At 40.2% G+C, this 9,716-nt stretch overlaps 1 long non-coding RNA gene across 1 annotated transcript; it reads right to left on the bottom strand.

Moving 5' to 3' along the window:
• Positions 1–7,120: 7,120 nt before the first annotated feature.
• LOC137039404 (uncharacterized) lies at positions 7,121–9,099 on the bottom strand. Its single transcript, XR_010897636.1, has 3 exons — positions 8,717–9,099; positions 8,516–8,623; positions 7,121–7,219 (listed from the first exon to the last, which is right to left on the bottom strand). It is a non-coding gene; the product is annotated as an uncharacterized lncRNA (long non-coding RNA).
• Positions 9,100–9,716: the final 617 nt, after the last annotated feature.

Raw genomic sequence — 9,716 nt, 5'->3', positions numbered from 1 at the left:
CTACTGACACGCACAGAGACGACAAACATCCAGCAGACGGTTTATCCACCCGCCAGATCAGACCAGACACACTGATGTTTAAACCGATTAAATTAAATGGAAAAAACATCACATGACTAATTTGACTCAAAATCCAGTAAATCACATGTATAATAGTGTGTGCGTGGGGGGGAGGATGAGGAGCTTGGGGGTCCTTATAATATAGCCATCATAAAATGTGTACTCAGTTTGTTGCATTTGGGGCATGCTGACCCCTGACCCCGCCAAAAGCACCAACAGTGGCACGTGAGCATCAGAACTGGACCACGGAGCAATGGAAGAATGTGGCCTGGTCTGATGAATCACGTTTTCTTTTACATCACGTTTATGGCAGGGTACGTATGCGTCGCTTACCTGAGTCGGTGTGAGGTCCAAAAAGGTAGTTTTCCTGAAGGCAACACCATGTCATAGAGGGTTAAAATACATTTACAATAAACAAGGACTGGTATATCTTACCTAATGCAGAAGTAGTCTGGCTATTTCTGAGTTGTGTAGATGTCCACTATCCTCTTTTTTGATAAATTTGCAGTCAAATCGTTCTTTATGTGCAGTAGGGAAAGATCCAAGAATCTGTCCTGAGCCATTGAGTGGCCAGTGAACGGTCCATAAAATTACTCTCCGCTCCAGAGTCCACGAAGACTTGACAACTGTGTGACCGGTCTGCCCATTGCACTCTTTCCGGCAGGAGAGTGGCGGACGAGGATTTCCTCAATGACGCTCCACCCGACAGTAGCCTCCTTTCTACTGTCGGGCTCGATCTTTTAACTGGCAGTCATTGAGGAAATGCCCCGTCGCGCCACAATACATGCATCATCCCTTGGCTTTTCGGCATTCTCTTTCCTGCCGGGAAAGCCGAGCTCGACTCACCTGCATGGGCTCGGGATCGTTGAATGGGCTGACCGTGTCCCTCTCAGAGTAGTCGACGGACTCGAGAGATTCTCCGCCGGTCCCGCATCTCCAGTCTGGAATCCACCCGAAGTGCCAGGTCTATCAGATCATTGAGACTCTTGGGAAGGTCTAAGGCGTAGATCTCTTTATGGACACGGTCAGCCAGCCCATGCAGGAATCAGTCCTACTGCGCCTCCTCGTTCCATTTGCTCTCAGCGCCCAAGGTCAGGAATTGAATGATGTAGTCAGATACAGAATGCTTGCCTTGGCGTAAATCCGAGAGTTTGCGGGCCGCCTCGTGGCAGCACGGTCGAACACAAGTCTGAGTTCCGCTGAGAGCGCCTGGAACGAAGAGCAGCAACGATGATCATTCTACCACACCGCCGCTCCCCAGACCGCCGCACGGCCTGACAACAGGTTGATGACCAGCGCCACCTTCGCCTTCTCCGTGGTGAACGTAGCCATCAGCTTTCAACTAAAATATCTTCTTTTGTGTTCCGAAGATGAACGAAGGTCTTACGGGTGTCTAATGACATGAGGGTGAGTAATTAATGAGATCATTTTCTTTTTTGGATGAACTAACCCTTTAATATCATTTCAAAACTCAGTGTATCGTGGAGCCTCTGGGGATCCCCACCCCTATAAACTACTAGTATACGTATAAGTTCACTTGTAGTAAAGATTCAGGACAAATGAGAAACATGGTTGTGCACTTAAAGTTTGCTACTGTTACACTTATAGTACACTTAAACATATACTTTTATATACTAAAAGTGGGCCAATTTAGTCCCAAGCAGTACTGAAATAGTGCACTTACAAGTATACTACTAGTACATTAATATTAATATACTTACTACATGAAGTACACTTAAAATATACTGGAACATTACTTAAATACACTTAATAAAATTAAAGAAGTATACTTTTTTTATAAGTATAAGTATTTAAGGGTTGTGTGGAGAGGAAGATATGAGCTTCTTATCAGAAAGATAAAATGAAGAGACGCTTCAGCCACAAACTACTGACACGCACAGAGACGACAAACATCCAGCAGACGGTTTATCCACCCGACAGATCAGACCAGACACACTGATGTTTGAACCGATTAAATTAAATGGAAAAAACATCACATGACTAATTTGACTCAAAGCCAGTTAATCACATGTATAATGGGGGGGGGGGGGGGCAATGTATATGGGGGTCTATAATTCTTCTATAGAATTGTTATTTTGGAGGATAAAAACATTTTTTAGGAGCTTGGGGGTCCTTATAATACAGCCATCATAAAATGTGTACTCAGTTTGTTGCATATGGGGCAGCATAGCTGCTGACCAGTCAGGGTGCCCATGCTGACCCCTGACCCCGCCAAAAGCACCAACAGTGGCACGTGAGCATCAGAACTGGACCACGGAGCAATGGAAGAAGGTGGCCTGGTCTGATGAATCACGTTTTCTTTTACATCACGTTTATGGCAGGGTACGTATGTGTCACTTACCTGGGGAACACATTGCCCCAGGATGCACTATAGGAAGAAGGCAAGCCGGTGGAGGCAGTGTGATGCTTTGGATAATGTTCTGCTGTGAAACCAATCAAGCATCTGTGGGATGTGCTGAACAAACAAGTCCGATTAATGGAGGCCCCACCTCGCAACTTACATGACTTAAAGGATCTGCTGCTAACATCTTGGTGCCAGATACCACAGCACACCTTCAGGGGTCTAGAGGAGTCCATGCCTTGACGGGTTAGCAAAAGGTGGACGAACACAATATTAGAAAGGTGGCCATAATGTTATGCCTGGACAGTGTATACTATTCATTTAAACATATAAAACACACACACACACACACACACACACACACACACACACACACACACACACACACACACACACACACACACACACACACACACACACACACACACACACACACACACACACACACACACACACTCAATATTGGTGCATTCATTCATTCATATTGCCGGAACAAAAGTGGCCTAACTGCACAGTGTTGCCCTGAGGACACAAAAACAACAACACAGTTTTAGTATTTAAATGAAAATTTTAACAAAGATGAAGAAAGGTCTTACGGGTGTCGAAATACATAAGGGTGAGAAATTAGTGGCCAAATTTTCTTTATTGGGTGAAATAACCCTTTAACGAATCACACTCCATAAAGACAGAGCATATTTAGGCCACGCCCACACCTGGGGGAAAACAATCCAACACTCTCCATTGACTTTGTATTGCGTGAAGTCTTTTCTTACTTATAACAAGAAACAGAACAATGTCTAAAAGCTGATATGTGACAAGGTGTGCAGCAAACAAGCTAAAAAACACAGAACTAAGTTTTTATAAGCGGTCGATCCCAAAAAACGAGCGTTTAAGGAGACAAAAGTGCATACAGGCAATAAGACGTGAAGCTTCAGCGGGAAGAATGGGTTCTATGTTCTATGGGTTCTGCGATTCTATGTAGATATATATAGTATACTTATATGTAGTACATAATAAGGAAAAATGTGTTTGTCGTAGCACTATTTTACACGTTTCTTGGGTCAAATGATATGTGCCATTCATTAAAATTCACTTGTGAATGCTTATAATAAGTATCATTATTCATTAAAAATATTACAGTGCAAGTTTTTAAAGTTTTAACATTTCACGTTTAAAGAAATCTAGTGTTTGATCATATCTAAATATTTATTAGAATGCAAAGACTGCAATACTTTTTTGAGCAACTAGATTAGGTACATGTATATTTATTAAAGAGCCAATAAGGCACCTAATCGCGTAATGGCATTACAAATAAACTTCTTTTTTTTTTTTTGCCACAAAATGACTCTAATTTACCTCTTTGAATTAGAATTCTCTATTTTAACCTTAATTACTACACTAATTGTAATATAAATAATACAAATATTAGAAGAAAAATATTTTAAGTGGTCATTTTTTGACAATAATTATTGCACAAATAGTATTTAGTACCAAAAGATCTCCTCAAAATATTCAATAAATTTTACTGAACTAAAATATAGAACATTTATTTAATTGAAAAATAGTTATGGTGTATGGTCACATTTGACCATCAATGAGTAGGCTGAGTGTGACTAATTAGTAAGGAATACCTGAGGGCTAAATACATTAATGTTACAATGTTGCATCTCTATCACTCTCTATAATAAAACGATCCTGTAAATATGGCTGACTTAATAATCAATGCACACTAACAGTATGACTTACTGTTTACCAAAACTTGCTGCAAACATCTGTATAGGCCTAGTGAAACCTTCTGTATTCGCTTAAGCCATTCAAATGCATTGACATAGAAGTATTGAGCACTCTATGAGCCACAAGACCTGCGCGCGCCGCCGGAAGACGAGATCATGCCGCAAATCCTCTTTTCAAAGCCTCTCGCTTTAACATTGTGCCACATTAGCGCCAAAACGCTATTTATTGTTTGAATTTCACATTAAAACAGATTTTAAAAAAATATTAAAGCAAAGCTTTGTTTAATATCAAAAGGAGGTTTGGCAATTTGGCGTGAGATTGAGTTGGGCGGAGTGAGAGCGTGACACTGAGCCTGAAAGCGTGTGTCACGCCAAATGCGTGAGTTGGCAACCTTGTGACACTCAGTATGTCTCAGTATGCCTACGTGTGCAGTAAACATGTTGTCAAATATCCAAATGTCAGTTTTATATATTATATTTCCTGTCGCTGATTACTTTCCCCTCCAGTGGGCGCAGTTCTCAGTGTAATATAACAAGTCGCGCTCTGACTCAAGTGCCTGTATCCACTTTTGTGTCCTTAAAGGGGCGGTGAAACACTCAGTTTCAGTCAATCTCATGTCCATCTTGAGCACCTATAGAGTAGTATTGCATCCTTCATATCTCCGAAAAATCTTTAGTTTTATTATATTTATAAAAGAAATATAGGCTGTACCGAGTCTTTCCGGAAAAAAACGAGCTGGAGGCGTATCGTGTGGGCGGAGCTAAAGAATGACGAGCGCGCACAAAGCGGTGACGTCCTCAAGCGTGGAGAAGAAAACGTTCCTCTAATAAACCACGGCTATCAATCAGATTCAACTAATACAGATATGATCCAGAATCAGATCCGGAGGCTGAAATAAACTGAACAGGAGAAGCAGCAGCAGCAGGACGTCCGTCTCTGTGCTGTGGACTGTATTTAGTGACCTGTCAACATTTGTGTGTGTTTACTCGCAGTTTATGAGGACATGATTCGGTTTATGGTCTGTCAAGTTTTGAACTGAGTTCAGAGTGAGATTTCGGCCGTGGGGGTTTGGCTGGGTACGGGGGTCTGATATGAAAAATGACACAAATTCGTACAAATAAAAAAAATATGCATTTAATTAGTGTGTGTGTATGTGTGTGTGTGTGTGTGTATGTGTGTGTGTGTGTGTGTGTGTGTGTGTGTGTGTGTGTGTGTGTGTGTGTGTGTGTGTGAGAGAGAGAGAGAGAGAGAGAGAGAGAGAGAGAGAGAGAGAGAGAGAGAGAGAGAGAGAGAGAGAGTGAGTGTGTGAAAGAGAGTGTGAGTGTGAGAGAGAGAGAGAGAGAGAGAGAGAGAGAGAGAGAGAGAGAGAGAGAGAGAGAGAGAGAGAGAGAGAGAGAGAGAGAGAGAATGGTTAGTGTTGTTTATTGGTGTTGGTAGCAGGTTTTTGAGGCCTTCAGCCCAGAGGTTGGTGGCACCTTAACATGAGCACGGTCGCGCTGAAGTGAGCTGTGGTTTACAACGGAGATTATTTTACTCTCAGATAATCTTAGACAAGCTGCCTATGATTATTGTTTGCTATATCAGTATGGTTGTATTTTTTCCTCTCTTTATGACAGCGGCAGGGCCGGCTCTAGCTCTTTGGTTGCCCTAGGCCAGATGGAGTTTTGCATTTTCAATTCCACAGTGAATTTTGAGACATTCATTGCGGGATATATAATCTTAAATGGGAGTTTAAATGCAATTTAGAAAAATAACATTTAAATGATCATTTTTCTACAATTTTAGCTTGAACATGTTAAACACATCTAATTATTTCTGTAATACATTTTAATTTTGCAACTTATATAAAGTATTACAATATACGATTTATGTTTAAATTATATGTTAAAACTAGTGTAGGCAAATGTAAATTATATTTTCAATTTGAATTATCATTTCGTTCCAAATGTTGCACACATGGTATGGAAAATGTAAATTTAAATACTGAAATGCATTGCCACTTTGCATATTGCATTGCAAATTTTACATCGCTACACTTCAGCTTCCATAAATAGGGGTGAGCACGAATATATTCGATCTGTAATTAATATTCAAAAAATAAAAATAATATTGAAATGTTACTATATTGCTTCGCTGGCCGTAAAAGCAGTGAATCCATTATAAATCCTCTAAATCTCGCAGTTATAACTAAATCCACTGGGTGGTGCTGTGGAGCGTGTTAATAACTCGACTGTATTTGATCACTAATGTCGTCTGCCTCGTGATGTTTGGAATTACTTAGATGAAAATGATCTTACAAAATGGAGTTACTTTTAATACATTAATTAATGAAAGTGAGTTAAACATAAAATCACACCCAAACACCAGTGGAATGAGGACAGCTGTCCATCACCGCATTCACGAGTGCAGAAGAGCACAGATGTTCACTGAGTGAGAGCGCAATAACGTACATGACAGCAAAATACATTTCATGCAAATCATGATTGAGACAAATGCTTCCTTTAAGTTTTGTTGAGGGATTAAGAACAGAAAACACAAAGTGCTGTTAGAAACTTAACTTAACACCGTTATCTTTGTGTCTCTGCGTCTGTCATCGTTGCTTCTACTTGCCAACTAACGGTAAGTTACTTCAGCGAGCATTTGATTCAATGAGCGAGGCCGTGGCGTGAATCACAGAACGTAAACGGTCTTGTGGAGGGAATATCTATATCTTACCCAGATACAGCAAATCTATTTTACGATTGGCTGTTCGGTATCTGTATATATTTTATTAGATTAACTGGTGCGTGGCAGGGCCGTCAGAACTCTACGGGGAACTCGCTTGACTCCTCTAATAGCGCGCTACTTAGTGTGTGTTACCCTGGCGATTTCTCTGCGTGAGAAATACATGGTGTGGCGTGTGTGAGCGTGTTGAAATGCGTGTGTCTCACGCCCAAAGCGTGAGACTTGAGAGCTCTGCATTTACCTCTATTGAGAATGAGATGTCGTCGTCCGGACACCGCGCCCCGCCCCCTTCCGCCATTTTGGGAGGATGGTCCGCCAGGTATTGGATTCGGACAGAGACTGGAGAAGAGATATTCTGATGATTACCATGTACATCATTTTCCAAACTCAATGGAACATGAAGTTTTAATCCACCCCAGCCGATCTGAGAAAGCAGCTGCTGGTAAACATACGCCATTATTTCACCACAGGGTGTCAGTCATCGTCTTACTAGTGCCACGATGCTGGAGTGTGTTGACATCTGATGAACACTATCCTTTATTTATTTGTATTAAACATTTTGAAAACTATTCTGTCATTTTTCATTGTCAATTCTATGTAATTTACATGTTAATGCCAAAACGCTTCATATTCAAAGTAACTTAGGCCTATAGCTAGTTGACTGTCATTTTCCTCTAAGGTTACATGTACGTACTGAGCATTTAGTCTACTTAAGACTGGACTAAAAGCACCAGCGCACAAGCGTTCCTTTTTATTAGTTAAATTCATTTAGAAATGTAAACTTGTCATCAGGTATAAAATATGGTCAGTATGAGAAAAACACTGTTAATGAGAGGACGAGCACTAGACTGTTGTAGGATAGTGGGGAGATATATTCATTTATTATTCAGAATGCACAAAAATATATAGAAACATTTCAGGAACGTGTAAGGTAGTAAGTTAAAGCGTCTAACGTTAGTTCCATTCTGCGGCAGGCTGCTCGTATCGATTGACGTTTTTGATATCATCCAGCTCCTCTAAATACCTCTGCCTGGCGCTGGTAGCAGTTTCTCCCTGTAGTTAACCATTTATTTTTATTTTCCATGCTAAAATTTCTCAGTTTAAACGACGTGATAATTCCTCGAGCCGTCTTTCCTGCTCCGATCTCTCTGTCGCTCTTAGAGTGTTGCCCCTGGCAACCAATAGCGCCAGATCCCAAAATGGTGGACGGGCCCAAACACCGCCCAATTTGTCACGTGACAGAAAGCTACCATGACGTACATCCTTATTCTCAATACAATGAAGTCACATTTCTCCGGAAATCAGAAATAAACAACCACATTTTGCAAATAAAAAGAATGTTAATGTAATCTTGTAACTTACATGTTAAAATGACTTAATTATGCTTTCTGCCGATGCATTTTATAGTTGTTTTAAGACAGAAAAATGTCACCACATCACTTTTAAACAGATTCATCAAAGTCTTTACAAAGGGACCTTATATATTATGATCACCCAGTGCTGAAGTTGCAGATATCTAACATTAGCTGGTGTCGGTATCATGATAACTGTTATCACTGTTAGCTAGCAAATGCATAGCAGCCTAGGAAAACACTGAACAGTGAGCTATTTATGCAAAAAGCAACTAAAACTTACCAGTAACTTCTGTGGGCAGTATCTTCATCTCTTCGTGTCTGCTTCGATTAAATGTAGATTTGAAAAGCTTGGTTCTGATGGTCAGATTGAATGTAGTGTTAACGTAAGCTGAAAACAAAAGAGAAGCGCTGTTACAATTACATTTTGTGTTAGAAAATACAACTGGCACAAAAAGTAACGTTAAGTAAATACAAATCTTACCTGGAGTCAAAAAAATAATGAGAGCTGTACGTTACTCTCCGATGAAAGACAACTTGCCTGAAGAAAACTTTCAAAAAGCTTGTTGAAAAAAACAACAACAACTAAAAAACATCGCCACAGTAATCCATATGAATCACATGGTTTCCTCCAAGTCCTCTGAAGAGACACGATCGTGTTTAAATTTAGATTTGTTTTATCGCATTCAAGCAACACGCACAAACGCACAGCATATCTGATCATCTCTGAGGAGAGCTCATTATTATGAGAACCAATCAGAGTCGTTCAACGGCTCTGGAACCAATCAGGTTTAATCATGTGTGGTTTGAATTTAAACACAAGTAAAAACGGGTTTTTATTAAAGATTTATAATTTATGATCACTGTCAGGCCCGGACTGGCCATCGGGAGCACTGCAACTAATTTGGCCTGCTGCCATGGCGAGAGTTTTTTATTTTTTTAATAATTCTTATTTTATATTATTGCTTTTACTAAAGTAATAATTTTCGAATTTGGCATTCAATAAAATTATTAATAATAATAAAAACAAATAAATCACGAATCTGTTAGTCTGGTCTTGACCGACTTGCCTCAGCCAAACGCGCGGGCAGCACCCGATGATGGAGAAAGCGGCAGGTCAAGCAGAGAGGGAAAGGGCAAAGAAAAAGAAAAAGAAGGCACTCAAAGAAGAAGCAGCAAAACGCTGCAAACTTACTGACCTGTTCAGGGCTTCAAGTGAAGGTCAGATTTATCTGTAAATACAGTTCTTTTTTTCTGTGTTAAATTAGTATTGAACTGCTAGCGGACGTTAGCGGTAGCACCCCTACCTACTATCGCTAAAAGAGATGAATATTATTTAGTGTAAAGTTACATTAGTAATTTAGCAGACACATATTCACATTATGTAATATTGATAGGTACTGTGAACAGGGAGGAGCAATAGTCCAGACAACAAAAGGACAATGCTTTTCCCATCACTTCGGAAAGGCATTTACTTTGAATAA

The sequence above is a fragment of the Pseudorasbora parva genome, chromosome 14 (genome assembly GCF_024679245.1).
Source record: "Pseudorasbora parva isolate DD20220531a chromosome 14, ASM2467924v1, whole genome shotgun sequence".
Taxonomy (NCBI): Eukaryota; Metazoa; Chordata; class Actinopteri; order Cypriniformes; family Gobionidae; genus Pseudorasbora; species Pseudorasbora parva.
This window is presented reverse-complemented; position numbering and strand designations above follow the sequence as displayed.